This window comes from Lycium barbarum, chromosome 12 (genome assembly GCF_019175385.1).
Source record: "Lycium barbarum isolate Lr01 chromosome 12, ASM1917538v2, whole genome shotgun sequence".
In the NCBI taxonomy this organism is placed as follows: domain Eukaryota; kingdom Viridiplantae; phylum Streptophyta; class Magnoliopsida; order Solanales; family Solanaceae; genus Lycium; species Lycium barbarum.
Window position 1 is genome coordinate 89,895,837 of NC_083348.1, and position 16,397 is coordinate 89,912,233.

Below are 16,397 nucleotides of genomic sequence, written 5' to 3' on the forward strand. Positions count from 1 at the left end.
GAGAAGGGTAGCTATTATGCTGCTGTTGGGGCTGCCCGCCCTGAAACTCACCAGAATACCCAGCTGACCTGGCCCGCTTGGGCGGTCTCCTATCACGATCTCTGCCCGACTGATCCCTACCAGCATAATCGGCCCTGTATCGGTCCTCCATACCCTGGGCATGGGCCTGTAACCGGGCGATATCCATATCTGTCTGTGACGCCATCGCCATGCAACCGTCAATCAAGTAGCGGTCCAATCCTATCACATACCAGTGCATACGGTCAGCCATATCCGCTACTATAGCAGGGGCATATCGAGCCAAAGAATCAAACTCCAGGTTATACTCGCGAACACTCCGGCCGTTCTGCCGCAACTGTAAAAATTTATCAACCCGTGCCCGCCGTAACTCCGGGGGCAGAAAGTGGCGGAGAAAAGCAGTCACAAACTCATCCCAAGTAGCTGGGGAAGCCCCCTCACCTCTGGACAGCTCCCGAGACTCATACCAATTGGCAGCAACATCTCGTAATCTGTGTGAGGCTAACTCAACGAACTCGATCTCTGAAGCCCTGACCAAATCCAATGAGCGCCGCACTCCCCGAATGAAGTCGTGGGGGTCCTCCTCGGGCCTAGATCCGTAAAACTCTGGGGGACGGCATGTCAGAAAGTCACGAACCCTCAGGCTATCACGCCTGTCATCATCATCATCATCTCTCTGCCCGCGTCTGCGAACCTGTCCCGCTACCAAAGCAGTCAACAACTGTACGGCCTCCCTCAATGTCCTATCCTCCGCCCCTGGCTGAGGAGCTGGAGGCGCGGGAGCTGGAGCCTCTGGAGCTAATGGTGATGCTGCTCCAGACTCCTCTGATGATGAAGACATAGCAGAGTCTGCTGGCCGGGACGCAATATCACGCATCATCTGAGCAAGGGTCCGAGTACCCTTCTGAGCCCGACTGGTCTCTCCTACCACCGACTTTTTCTTCTGGGCAGCCGTTGCATTTTTCGGAGGCATCACTGAAACAAAAACACAACTGATCAGAACAGAGTCATCCTAATAGCACAGCTCTATCGCACGATCTAAGATTTCAAGAAAGGAAACGCCCTAAATGTCCTGTAGCTTCCTATTTATAGATGTGGTGCACAACACACCGATAAACAAGACTCTACTAGACACGGTCTGTAGACACTCCGAGGATTGAACCGCTCTGATACCACTTCTGTCACGACCCAACCCCGTGGGCCGTGACCAGGGCCCGAATTGGGCACCCGAACACAATCACAAATCCGAGTGGCAAACAGATGACTTATACCGACACAAATATCAAACGCTGCCTCAGATTATATCAAACACATCCAGGTATGTAACAGAAGCCGACAAGGCGGTGTTTCAAATTTATAAGATTTTCAGAAAAAAATTTCGGCAGAGTTTCCTTTGTTTTTCGGACTATCCAAAATAACCCTGTACACAGCAAATACCACAAAGGCCACACAGGGCCAACAGAACAACATATACATGTGCGAGCCGACAAGGCTGCCATAACGAACAGGGTCATACAAACACATTTGTACAGAAGTAGGCACACACACCCACAAATACGTCTACAGACCTCTAAACAGACCAAACGGATCATATGGCGGGACAGGGCCCCGCCGTACCCCGAATAAACACATACATATACGACAAAAGGGAGTTATACCACAAGCTAGGCTCCGAAACAAAGGAGCAGTCCAAAATAGCTGAATAGGTATCCTACGCTGGCGGATCTCCAAAACGAGCATCTGTACCTGCGGGCATGAACGCAGCCCCCCCCCCCCCCCCCCCCCGAAGAGAAGGGGGTCAGTACGGAATATGTACTGAGCATGTAAAGCATGAAATGTAGTAATAGACTCATACTGAGATAAGATGTACAGGACTCAATGCAACCTGCAGAATTTCATGAAAACTTGCCTTTGAACATATTTCATCTGTATCGTTCTCATATCAATATTAACATAGTGTTTTGTAATCAATGTTGCATAATCATTCCGTATATAACATGTATAACGTGTTCCGGCCCTTTAGTAAGGGACTCGGTAATTAAAATCATAGCATCATAAACATAAACATATACGTGTCCCGACCCTTTAGTAAGGGACTCGGTAATAAGGAATATATGCCCTCCTGGCCACCATCTCCATATCATCATATCATCATGTCATCATCATACATATATATATATAACGTGTCCCGGCCCTCTAGTGAGGGACTCGGTGAATAATATAGTAAACATGTGCACGAAAACGTGTCCTGGCCCGGGACTCAGTGAAGGATATAGCGGTAAGCACGAGCAGAATAATGAGCAACCACATATATGCAATTCATCTTTTTAGACTCAATGGATAAGCAACTAACCAGCTCTAAAGTGTCAAAATAATATTCATATTCGGTTCATTTTAAGTCTCATAACAAACTATTACAAGAAACGTTTCAGATTTCATGTACATGTATCACTTTAACATGATGTAGCTTTTGAAAGTCAAGTATGTCTCTAGTTGTGCAATTCTTTAAGAATAGGAACTTTCATGCATTATTCATTAGTCACTCATATTGTAGGCACATGACAACAACCTTAATGAAATATAGAATCATAAGTCATACATGGAACTAGAGAATAGAATTTACCCCAAGGTTCATATCGTTTCATACTTACGTCTAAGACATGCCAAAAGAAAGAAGGAATAGGCTTTACATACCTTTAGCGTTTAGTCGTATTATACTTGTACTTGCTGCCCAATAACACTTATCCTATACCAAGATATCAAGAACTACGATTAGTTTACGAGGGAATTCAATACGTACTTTAACGTTAACAATCCCTTTCAAACATTTAGACCACGTTTCGTTCGCATTCAAACCCACTAGCGTTACAAGCTAACATTGCTAATCGTTCTTTTATATATTAATCAAAACTTGTTTAAACATGACTTAGGGAACTTGGGCAGTCCATACACCATTCAAAACTGTTTCATACACATGGCTAAACAACACACATAGCATTTCCATTCTCACTTAGCAATTTTCCAGTTTTAACTTGCAACAACAACAACACGTTTAATGACATTACTTTCATGATTTTTGGAACTGTTTTAGCATCATTTCCATTCTTACAACAACCCACAATTCATCTTAATTTCAACTTGAATCATTATGCTTCACTTCCACTAAACGTTCATAACAAGAATCAACACTTAACACATATAATTTCACCTCTAGCACTAAAACAGTCCACTGTTTTGGACTGCTTGTATGCTTCAACATAATTCATTTCTTTAGCATCTTAATTCACATATTCAACATGCATGCAATACACCACAATGTCCATAACAACAACAATCAAAATGTGGCACAAAACAGTCCATAATCTCCCCTAAAACAGTCCCTTTACACGGCTTCAACACTAGTCCAACAACTTCATGATTTTCATCCTTTTATCCAAACTACAACACATTCAATCCATTTCCAATACATGTACAAGAAGATTAGACATGATTTCATTAGAGTCTTCAACACATGGCTCACTTTAATTTTTAGAAAAACAGTCCAATATCCAACATGCCACATCACAAACAAACTTCTACAATCTTTGTTCATTTACCTATGTTGATACATATTCAATTCATCAACAATACAAGCAAAATGAAATCAACCATGACTTCACCAATACTCATGGCTAAATCTCTACTTCAACTACAACAACAATCCAACAACAACATGCATGAACTATACATTCAAATCGTCATGAAACACAAGAACAATAAGCATTCTTACCTTACAATCTTGTTCTTCACTTTGGACGAATTTTCAACACTATTGAGGTGCTACACTTCTTGGTTTCGTTTCAACAACTACTACATATTCTTGTACACTAAATGAGGAGTTGATTTGAGGAAGAAAACTGATTTTTTTGGAGTTGAAATTCACTCACTACTCTTGGCTAGCTCTTAGCCGTGAGCTCCTTCTCTCTACACTCTACTTCTTCTAACTTTGAATGTTGAAATGACTTTGTGAAAATGTGGAGTGAGCAGATTTGTTTGTCTATATGTCCCCCTCCATGCCTTGGACATGTGCCTTACTTTATTTTGGGTCAATAACCATTGACCACTCCACACACTCTACACGGCTAGCTTTGTCCCTTTAATGGACTGATGTTTTTTTGTTTGGTCCCCCCAATCCCACTTAATAATATAATAGTGGTTAATTTAATACCCATTTTTCATTTGTGCTTCCATGCCAAACGAAATTGTAGTTAAATTATGACTTGAAACGAAACCGGAAGTTAAAATCTCTACTTCGTATCTTAAAATAGTCTTGTCTTTAACTTGTCACGTTTAGTTTAAAACGTCCCAATGTATGAAAATATAGGATGTAACATATATAGTGTAGATAACTTGGTTTAGCATCTTAGTATTGCAGAAATGTACTGCCAATACAATATTAGAACGACACTAATACAGAAATGGAACTTACAAAGAAAAGATTGATAACAGGGGTAAGGCAACATTGGCAAAGTAATGTTCGTCTGTGCTGAGTGTCGACTAGTTACATGTCAACTTTGCTTTGAGCCAGTGTAATATAGGGGCAAACAATGGCCTAGAGCTCCTGATCAGTAATCATAAAATTGAGAACTGCATACAGACTAAAACAGTCTATCTTCCGGAGCTTAATCCATCAAGAACCTTAACATTGTTTCTTCTTAAGATCAATGTTGTATAGTCTTGTCAAAAAAGAATGTTGTATATTCATTCCCCCTGAAACTACCTTCTTGGTAGGATCAATGATGGAACAAAAGCTATCACTATGTAAAATTGAAGAGAAACATTGGTGAACTCATCCTCGAGCTTTGATAATAAGAGAACTCAAAAAGTAGTGATCTTGAAAAGAAAATGAACGTCATACACATATACACAGAATTTCTACCCTATGGCCTAGCCCCCTGTTAAAGGGGCTTTATCAACTTACTCGAAGCATCATAAACTCAATCCAATATTACCTTACTGTATCAACAATTAGAAAATGAAAAGGAAAGAAAGATCAACATACGCGAGGTTGTACCAAAAACTGCGAAAACATAGTAAATGGACCAGAGAATAACAAAGGAATTTAAGGTTCGAAGACACCCCTTTTAAGTGATACATTCATTTCTCAAAGGCGAGCAAAGATTACATTTTTAAGTCTACCGGAGCAAGAACTATACTAACCTATTGAAGCTCACCGAATCATTTCCATCATTGTTTTTGCACAGAAACGATCCCCAAGCCAAATGTATCTCTTTTATTTTGACACCAACTAGTACTACTAAAACATAGACAAGGCAAGTAGTGCAAGGACTAACTTATGTCCATCTCAAAAACTTAAAACCCATTTTTGGGAACTAAATAAACTCTAGCCTTAACAACAGATCCATTTCCAAGCTTAAACCCCGAACTAACAGGAAACCCGACAACTAGACCCATTCTCCCTCCTATCCCCATGGAAATGGAATACTTGACCACACTATCCATGTACTTTGGGTGAAACTCCGATCCATTGCTCGCGTCAAAATGACTTGGCGGAGGATCCAAAGAAAAGGCCAGCAAATGCAGCAGCCAAAAAGCCTTTGCTAGTCCAAGAAACTCCCCATAAAACTGACTCCTTGGATGGTTCCCAGCTAGTACCTGACGTTTCTGCTCCAAATCACCAAACAGAGACTCCTCCATTTTGGGGCGTACAATGGCTAAATACTTCTTGAAACAGAAGTTCCCAAGACTACAAATTGGCAAACTTGGGTGTAATTACAAGATCTTATGATGTCTTCCATGAAGTGTTTTTTTTTTTTTTTTTTTGTTGGAAACTCCAGAAAAACCCCCGGCCGCTACCTTTCGGGTGCGTACTGGTAAACCCTCACTATGGAATAGCCTGCAAACCCCACAGAGGATAAACCGCCCTAAACAAGCCCTATATGACAGGTTCGACTGAGAAGGCATTAGGGGGTTCGAACCCGCGACCTCCCTTTAGGGAGGCCTCCCCTCAAACCAAGTGTTTTCTTATGCCTAGTCAAATAAGAGCTTTTTTGAAGTTTGATCAAGTTGGGATGCCCAATTTCGGGTTCAAAACGAGAAGGAAGTGCTATACTATTACTGATGGAGTCTAGCATTAGTACTTGGTCTCTTGTTACATATATGCATGCATTCCTACTTACAAACTTTCAAAAGTTTTCTAGGCTTAACCTCACTCAGCTATGAAGGTTGGTTTCATTCAACTTTCATCATGTAATTGAGGCCAACATTTAAGTCCGTGTAATTATGATTTTTGAAAGGAACAGGTTGGAGTCCATTCTAACTCTTCCATCATAAGAACGGAACCTTAAAAATAAAATAAAAAATGAGCGAATCCAATTAGATTTTTAACTGTCATTTATTAATACATTTGCATACCCATTCCTTCTTTTCTTCTGTGAAACCGCCTAAGTCATTTAATGGAAGTGGACTCCTCTCCATTTTCCTCAAGTTTTATCTTAGATTAAGGACACATGGCATGAGTTATAATTAATGGCTAAGATTTAATTCATTAAAATAAGACTCTAATCATAGTTTACATAATTAATAACTTATCCATACATATATTAAAATATTTTCCCTTTCTTCCTATTTTACTCTTCCTATACAGTAAAATATCTTTGCTTCTTTCATTTTTCTTCATCCACAAAGAAGAGTTGAAAATCCCTCTTTCATTATTTTTTGAATTGATAACCTACCCTCTATCTTTCAATTTCTTTTTGAGTTAATCTTTTAATTGCATTTTTTTCTTTCTGAAACTTTCTCTTTAAAATTAGCTATTACAGCGATTGTCACGACCCAACCCCGTAGGCCGTGACTAGTGTCCGTGCTGGACACCCAAACGTACCCAATAACCCAAACCAGCAGACTAGCAGATTATATAAATATAAAAGTCAGTCGACGTTACTAGTGTCACAGAGGAACATATATAGCACATGGAAGCCGCTAAGGCTATCACAAATCATAGCAACCCAAAACATATACAGAACCCACATGTATGTCTACAGACCTCTACAGAACATAACAGAATCATAAGACGGGACAGGGCCCCGTCGTACCCCTGAATAGCGTACATATATCCAACAGCAGCAGACTGTACCAGAGTATAGGCTCTGGACAAAAGAGCGCTCCAGAATAGCAGAATAGGTGTCCTAGGCAGGTGGGTCAGCAAATCTGTAGTCTGTACCTGCGCGGCATGAAAACGCAGCCCCCGAAGAAAGGGGGTCAGTACGAAATATGTACTGAGTATGTAAAGCATGGAACGTAGTAAACAAAGTCATAATCGGAACAGGAGATACAGAAAATGAACGGAATATCCAGATTAGCAAAATGCTGATCATAAAGCATAAATAGTACTTACAGGAAACGTATGTCATACCTGGTCCCATTACGGAACAAAATCATAACCGGAACAGAACGTACAGAAATGTGAGTGAGATGTCTAGAGTATCAAATGCATATTTTCAAAACATGAAGAGTATGTACAGAAACATATGCCATATCATATCCGGCCCCTGCCAAGGGACTCGGCAGACAGAACGTGGTCACCCCCCGACACTGGTGCCACAACACATAAGGATCAGAAAAGGGGAATAACCCCGTAACATAGCATATCATATCAGATGGCCATATCAGATCATATCATATCATATCAGAATAGTGTACATGGCACAGCATACTCCACAACCCATGTACATGTATACCTGCCCCCTCACATCGAGGCACGGCGAACAATGCAGTAGAAGTCGCTTGAGAACATATCCTGGCCCGGGCTCAGTAGGGGAAACATTGAGGCATCCACGAGTGGAGTAGTGAGAAACTAAATGCAGTATAAAATATCATATATTTCCAGAGACTCAATGAAGCATATCGAATAACAAATCGAAATGATGAAACTGGACAGAACTATAGTAAGCATATTTCGGATGTCATAATGGATTACGGATGCATAATCTTTCTAAGTTCGTTTCCAAGTTCCAAAACAGTTTACAAGACTTAATAGAATATTTAAAACAAGTTTTATTTAGTAGTTACAAGAGTAGTTAAAACATTTCTTAAAAAAAACGCTCGAAGACAAGTCATAACCACTAAAAGGGTAAAATCGGAAATAGTGGACCCACCTCGGGACAAACGAAGCGGTGGGCTCAAATTACGTATTTAAAGCTTATAAAGTCACCTACGGAGGTTCTAGGGGCATTCCATAATTTTCTAAACAATTTGCGGAAGTTTGCACAATTCTTTCAATAAAGCATACTTATAGGGTTCAATTCCATTGAATGAAAAAGGGGTATTTTCAAATGCGGATTCCGATGAGCAAAACACTTTCCGAGGCTCAAATCCGATCCTAGTACACCTAGGGAATGCCAAAAGAAGAATCGGGATAGCTTTACATACCTTGTATGCTCTTTACGCCTTTCCAAATTCAATTCCCGTTTCGCCCAAAATCTGTAATTGGTCACATTTACCAATTCTCAATTTCCAATCTTTAAGTATTCAATCTTTATTCATAATTCCCTACAGAAATTTGGGCAGCATCTCCCCTATACATATAGCATCCCCGAGAATTTAACTCGGCCAAAACAATCAACAACAACCCAACAACAACATCAACAACAACAATAGTCACCATAAACACAATATAACTTAACTAGCTATCTTTCCAACATAATGTCATAACCTTTATTTCAACTTCAATTTCCAAACTAATCTCAATGGTTTCACATTCATCATTAATCTAGATCATCACAATATAATTTGGAAATATTTCATATCATTCCTACGAAATATTCACAAGATATACAAAATATACAAACTTTCCACCAAAACATAATTCACCCAAAACTTCAAATCTTCAACCTACATATTCATAACATATTTCCACCTTCCAATTTCATCAACCATAATCATAATTTACATCTTAACAACTTCATTTCCATAATATCTCAAAATTATTCTAAGGTGATATAATCTTCTACATTCCAACTTCAACCAAAATTCATTCAACTTTCATTTCCAATATAATTTTCACCATAACCACAACTAGAATACAACATAAAATTCAACTCATATCATATATACAACAATATACACACACGGCTACATACATATATACATACCCACTTTGCAAACTTCCATATTTCCATAATTTCTACTCATTTCCACATACCACAACATAAACAAACCTTCATAACATAAGAAAAAGGAATTGATTCTTACCTTTTTCTACAAACTTCTTCACTTGAACAAGTTGTCAACTTGAAGAAATAAGTGCTCCTTCTTCCAAAACAACTACACCAAGTTGTAGAGGACACTTAATTTAGTAGGAATTCAACAAGAAAATAATTTTAGAGGCAAGATTTTGAGGGGTGATTTTTCTATGGCCAAACCCGAAATGGCCTTATTTTTGCTCTTCTTTGTGTTTGTTTTTCTCTTCTTTGCTTCATGAATGTTCTTGGTTGAAAATGAAGACTTAGCCCCTTTTTATTATTAATCACATGACTAATTTAAATGGGCTTGGGTCCTTTATTAAGGACCATGGCCGGCCACCTCCTCACTTGGGCCTGAATTTTTCTTTTCATTTTTTTGGGCCAATTCGATTGGTCCCGAGTTGGGCCTAGCCCACTGACCTTTCGACCTTAAAACGTTCATATCTCCTTGTACCGACGTCACCTTGGAACCCACGACCTATGGATGGAAAGCTAATTCAATTATCTACAACTTCTATTTCTTGGTATATTTCCAAATTCCAAACTTATAATACCGTTTTTGCCCCTCCAAGTCAGGTCATCCGAAAACGTTTTCATAAAAATATTCGTTTGGAGGGCTTCCACTTTGATTTGGACCAAGGGTACTTCATGAGTTGTGTTTAACTTCACATATGTGATTCATATAATTTGTCACATGTCCCAAAAAAAAATCTTGATGTGTGGGCCCCACCTTAACTTACAATTAATCCGACGTTCAAAAATACGGGATGTAACATCCTCCCCCCCTTTAGAACATTCGTCCTCGAATGTTCAACTAGCCTTATGGGGTATTATAATACGTCGGAGAGGTCTCTTTCTTTCCTTCAAAATTTCCCAAACGTTACTATTACTATCCTCCTTTTACGTACTCGTTTTCTTTCTATTTCCGAACATCGTTGTGCTAGAACGTCTCGGCCTTAGCTGGCGACGGAACTAATGTCAGTTTACTTGTAATATCTGTACCATGTCTTTCGCTTTGTCTCTCAAATTCTGTTCAGTTAATATCTTTCATACCTCGCGACACTGGCTGCTGAGGTCCACCTGTCAGTCGGTACAATCATGAATGGGGTGTCATATGCACACATACACATTTACTACCATTTTGCTTACAAAACAATTTCCAAATGCTTATTCAAACTTACTCTCATTCCCAAGCTGCATTGCGCTATCTTCTTCCTCACCAGCTTATCTTGTCTTAGTCTACCCGACTTCTTGAGGGTTTCTAATAACTCCGCATATCCTAATTTCCTTTAAGTTACCTCAAATTTCCCATTCGTCCCTTATTCCTATACTTGTGAAAATTTTAGTTTACTTCCCAGGGGGTCACCCATCCCAGAATTGCTCTGGCCCTAGCACGCTTAACCTTACAACTTTAATGCATTTAGGCACGTTAGGGCCGGTATAATTACACCAATTGCCCCGCACGTCCTTTGTCACGTAATTTAAGGCAAATCGGGGTCTTAACAACTCTCAAAACACCCTCGTAGCGGGTCCCACCCCGACTTAGAGGGGATTCTTTTACTTTTCTGACTATATAGTTACCATGTCGCCCCCTGTAAATCCTCAATATTTACCTTCATGTATATATATATAAAATTCTAGACCGCCCACGAGTTTAAGTTTTTATTCCACAAATTCCATCTCCAATCCGTCGATGAAAACTGATGGAATGTTTCTGTAAGGCATCTTCCGACCACCAGCAAAAGAAAACTAGAGTCCGACGAACTTCGCAGAATCTTTTAGTACTTAATTCACATAATTACCTCCATATTTATATATATATTTTTGAGTCGTGAGCGAACCACTCAATTCCCAACTGCCTGTCATACACTTTGTATCCTTCCAATTAGAGGAAACTTAATCGTTGGACATTTTTGCCCTTCCACATATTTTTGCCCTTCACATGGGCTGTGCTAAAGCAAAATCGGGTTGGAACATATTTCTGGTCCATTTGAATAAATTGCGAATTTGCTACTCGTATATGCTTTCTCGAGATAAAATTTTCCAAACAAAGATAATGCTTCTTACGAATGCTATGGAGGGTATCTCTTAAACTTTAATCCAACATAATGGGTTTGCCCTATCGGTATCGACCCTCAAGATATGTTAAGAATTTATATCTCATTTTCCTCTTTATATTCTTAGAAAAAATTGGGCAGAGGTTCCTCTGTATTTCTTACTATCCCAAAACCTGTACACAGGAAATACCAACCATGCCTCACAGGGCCAACACATATACGTATATACGTATCATATCATATCGCATCATAGCCACACGGGGCTAACAATTTCAAATAAAAGTATAAAGATGCCGAGGCTTACCTCACATGCCCAACTCAAACTGCACCTACTACATGTCACACCCCATTTTTACCCGGAGGTTAAAATTAGAAGTATGACGTATTGGAGATTCCTATTTTTTGTTTATTTGTTTTAAGGAGTCGCCACCTAATTATTTATGGTGAATTAGGACACCTAAAGTTTATTAAAGTTATGTTTAAAGTTAACTCTGTTTAAGGTCTGCGAAACTTAAGATTCTAGGTAAGGGTTCAATTAGTCTAAAGGGAAGGTATTAGGCACCCTTTAAGACCCATTAATAATGGTTAACCGACCGGACTTATAATTGATTAGGCTAAGTATAAATTAGTGTTGTAGAAAAGGAAAGTAACTTTTAAGTATGGCTAAAGTTATAGATAGACATGTAAGAATGCCATTAAAAATAGAACTTGTAGAAAAATAATAATTTGTATACAAAAAGTACTTTTAATGCTATTTTGTAATACGACTCATAAATGTTGTTAAGGTTTCAACTAATGATATTATTATTATTTTTAAAATAAAGCTTGTCAAAGATACGTATGAGTGGACGAAAAATGTGAATTAATGCAGCATTTTGATAAATATTTGAAAAAATCAAATGGTGAAATATTAGTCATTTTGTATTTTAAGAGTACGAATAAAGTACAAAAATAGTTAATGCGAGTTTCCTTTCATCTCTTTTATCATTTTTTTAGAACTATACTCAATCAAAGTACATGCAACTTGGATAAATCTAAAAGGGTCATTTCTACAAAAACGTATGCTATAATTCATATTGGTCTATTCATTACGTTTGAATTCTTTAAGATAGTGAAAATAAATTATGATTCCCTTAGCTAGAAAATATAGCAATACTATTTTTTAAGAATCAATTGTTTTAATATGTAAAAATATTATAGATGTCGTAAATAACTATAATATATAAGGAGAGTGAAATCTATGGGCTAATCATGAGTCTCTCCCTTGAATTAAGCTACCCATTATGTTAAAATTAAACCCACTAATTTATTAGAGTTCATCTAAGTTAAGAAAGAACAAGAATACGATAAAGTGTTAGTCGATCCATACAAGTCAAATACACAAAAGAAAATAGAATAGAGAAAGTAGATGGGCCTAGCCCGTTTAAAAGCTGTGGTATTCGGCTCTTTTGCTATCTGGGCTTGGCCCAAGAATTTTCTTTTATATGTTGCGGGTGGAGGACGACTCGAGAAGAGAATTTCGTTGGGCTTTGGCCCAACAACGAATGCGGCAGATGATGAGTCCCGAATTAGGACTCCATTTTTCCTCCGATGTGTACATGTAAAGAAAAAAAGGATAAAGAGATTAGTATAGGATCATCATGCGATAAACTCAACAGATTTCGATAGAGAGTATATGAACGAAATAAATCTTGAATGCATTATGAGAAAAACAATGGCTTATAGATATGCTAAAGCTGTAACTGAAAGCAGATTCAGGTCATATAAGAGGGCTACTACCATGTTCATTCACACATCAAGAGAAAAAAAAGATAAGGAATTAGTGTTCTAAACAGCGGATTGATACTAAACTTAATTTTGAACAAACTAAACAATGCAGATACGTTTAGCCGGTAGACACATGGTGCTAAAAATACTTCAAGACAATTCACATTCTACTGCATCAGCTTTTTAACAGAAACAGGGGATTGCCCATGATTAATATGTTAATGACTCCTAAACAAGCAACAAGGAAAGGAATTAGGCAAAACGTAGCCGATCCATGTTCGGATTAGAATGTCCATGAAGGCAAGAAAATGAAGCGAGACACAAAACAAACCAAAGTTGCACATATACTTCAACGAGCAGGTCCGACGGATTGTTTCGGAAGGGCAGTCACCAATTTAAAACAAAAGAAAAAGAGGAATCTGAATCGTTTAAATTTATATGCTACTCAAGCATAACCACCAAACATCTACGCATGAAAGTTACAAACACATATCTCAAAGGAGAATTGTACTTATCCAAAATGTATGCTAGTCAACGAACAATGAGGTCACTTAGGCATACTGAAAAATGAGGTCGCTTGCCACTCTTTTACAATGAATCCAGAAATCACAGAAGCTGGTTAAAGGACTAATTTAAACATATCAAGTTTAATCGAAATTTGGATTTGTACTTAACAGAAGGTTTCATCTAGACTGAAATTTCTATCCCAAAATTATCAAAACAGACCTCACGTTTAATGACGATGGTAGACATTTCTGTTCTGGATTAAATAAACAGCCACCATAGAACATAACACATGATATTAGCAACTACATGAAGGAAAACATCACATACAAAAGCTCAGGACCTTAAAACAGTTGAATATACTTAACTGCTGAATCAAGTCTATGAATACAGACTAACGCAAGCATCGATATTTAATCAAGCATACAAGCGGCCTTGGCACCTAATCTAAGTTGAATTACCAACAAACACCATGATTAACATGTTAAGCAGGCTTAGAACTACACTGCACAGGATTTACCCAAAAGCTTAACCAACTACAAAAAATTAACTCACATATGCATCAAATAGAAAAATGAAAATGCACTACAAGGGAAAAGGGGGAATCGCCGACCTGTTTTGGGTACAGTGAACTAGGTGTGGGAGTCTCGGATCGATGCTCGAACACGACGAATTTGAACTTGAACTCAACAAGAAAAGAAATGCAACTAAATGTAGACTTAACGGAAGTCGCAACTGAAAATCGGTTTTTTTGTTGAAACCCAGTTATATTTTGTAAGCCACTCGATATTTCAAAGGCATACTCCTTCAAATCAGTTTCTGTGTTAGACTTAGGCGACGACAAGTTGAGACTAAATTCTAGCCAAGTTTTAAATATCAGTTGCAGCCCATGCTAAGTCATTTTGAATAGATAAAGAGCACTAAAATCGTGATCGGTTCATACTTCGTAATTCACAGACCAAAACAAAATGAAGCGACGACGCTCACAAAATCAGCTAAGCTCTATTGAATTCTAAATACAACAGAAATGCAAGGTTAAGAACACTAATTTGATATTTCAACAGCAACAGAACATATGTGATTTCAAACCCACAGATGATTTCAAACCAACATTATCGGCTAAAGAAACTACACAGCAGACGATACTACCTTTTTGTGGTACAGTGAAGTGGGTGTCGACGTCTCGAATCTACGCTCGAATTTTAAAGTAACAACAGAAGGAATAATCCACTTAATCCTTCAAAGAGTATTTCCAGGGATAGTAAAAATGTGAATATTTTAGAAAGGATTCAGGCGTATGAAAATGATTCCGAAACAGAATGGAATTTTAACATATCTCCGATTTAGAGTAGCAGTAGAGACACAGAAAGAATGTTGAATATAGCCCCCCCTTTGACAGAACAATTCGTCCTAGTTTTATAGGGTTTTCGATTCGGGTTTGAGGAAGAGAGAGAGGAGCGTAGGAGTCAGCGGCGTGGGGGACAAGGGGAAGTGGAGAGGAGCGGATAACGTGGGTGACAGGGGAAGTGGAAGAGAGCGTGGAGAGAGAGAGATGAGTGAGAAAGGGAAGGGAGAGAAAAAGGAGAAGATGATGATGATGAAGGAGGCGGAAAATGAGGGAGAAAGAAAGAGATGAGAGGTTAGGGTATTAGTATGTTGGGCCGGGTCGGGTCAAAAGAATGGGCTAGTCCGTTTGGGCTGGCCTATTAATTTTAAATGTGGGTTGAAAATGTGGGTTAAGTATTAAAGATGTGGCCTAATTATTTGGGTATGAAAATGATATTGTATTTGTATTTTGGGCCATTAATTTGGCTAAAAAAATATTGGTCCTTCCTCCGCTATTTTAATTATTTTCGGGCTTCTAATTTAATAACTGGTATAATATATATTATGTAAAGACAATAAATAATTAATATGTAAAAAAAAAATAGATATTTTATAAAATGCTGTCTTGTAATTAATTTAACGAGTCCAAACACAAAAAAAATGAAATGATGACAAAATCATCTAAAATTTGTAGTAAAGTGATACTTGTAATGTCAAAAATAAAAGTAATGATATTAGTAGTAGTGGCAATAAAATATTGTAAAAATAAAGTATTTAGCTCGTCAGTAAATTTAGAAAACCGAGTAAATTAAATAAAGGAGGGACAAAATTGGGTGTCAACAGATGCCCCTCTTCGAACGGAGATGATGTAAGAGTCTTCGGGCGAAGAAGTTGACGTAGTAACCAATTTTGTTCGGACCGACGAATGTGAGTTTGTAAGAAAGTACGGTGTAGGAAAATTGATGGAAAATATTATGAGGACCGAAGGAATTATGGAAAATTATGGCCGAATCTCAGTTTCGAGTTGCCTACATATCTCGGGCTGCACGAGAATCAGGCCATGTGTAGTTCGAAAGTTTTTGAGGATTCGTAATCTTGTGGGGATTGTAGACAGGCGACGCGAACGTTCAAGAATGTAACATATGCTTATAGCCTCTTAATTATAAATGTGGTGCGCGACACACCCTTAAGTAGGACTCTACTAGGCACGACGTAAATTCTTCAAAGATGCCCCAGTGTTGAGTTATGAAGACACTGGGGGTGTAGAAAGGAATACGAGATTGTGAAAAGAGCAGATTTAGTAAAGTTTTAACGATGAATATGAAAGAAATTTTTGGATAACCTACGTAGCACAGGTTTGTGGATGTAGGCGGAGTCGAGTTCGAGAGTAGATTCGTGACCTTTGCTTGTGAGTTTGGTATTCCTCTTCAGCATATTTGCCCCAGTTCACTGCGTAAGATAAAGTTCCACGTTGTGTTGCGTC

At 38.4% G+C, this 16,397-nt stretch overlaps 1 long non-coding RNA gene across 1 annotated transcript; it reads right to left on the reverse strand.

The window, feature by feature from the left end:
• Positions 1-6,956: 6,956 nt before the first annotated feature.
• Positions 6,957-9,662, reverse strand: LOC132625103 (uncharacterized). Its single transcript, XR_009576642.1, has 3 exons — positions 9,271-9,662; positions 8,449-8,499; positions 6,957-7,240 (listed from the first exon to the last, which is right to left on the reverse strand). It is a non-coding gene; the product is annotated as an uncharacterized LOC132625103 (long non-coding RNA).
• Positions 9,663-16,397: the final 6,735 nt, after the last annotated feature.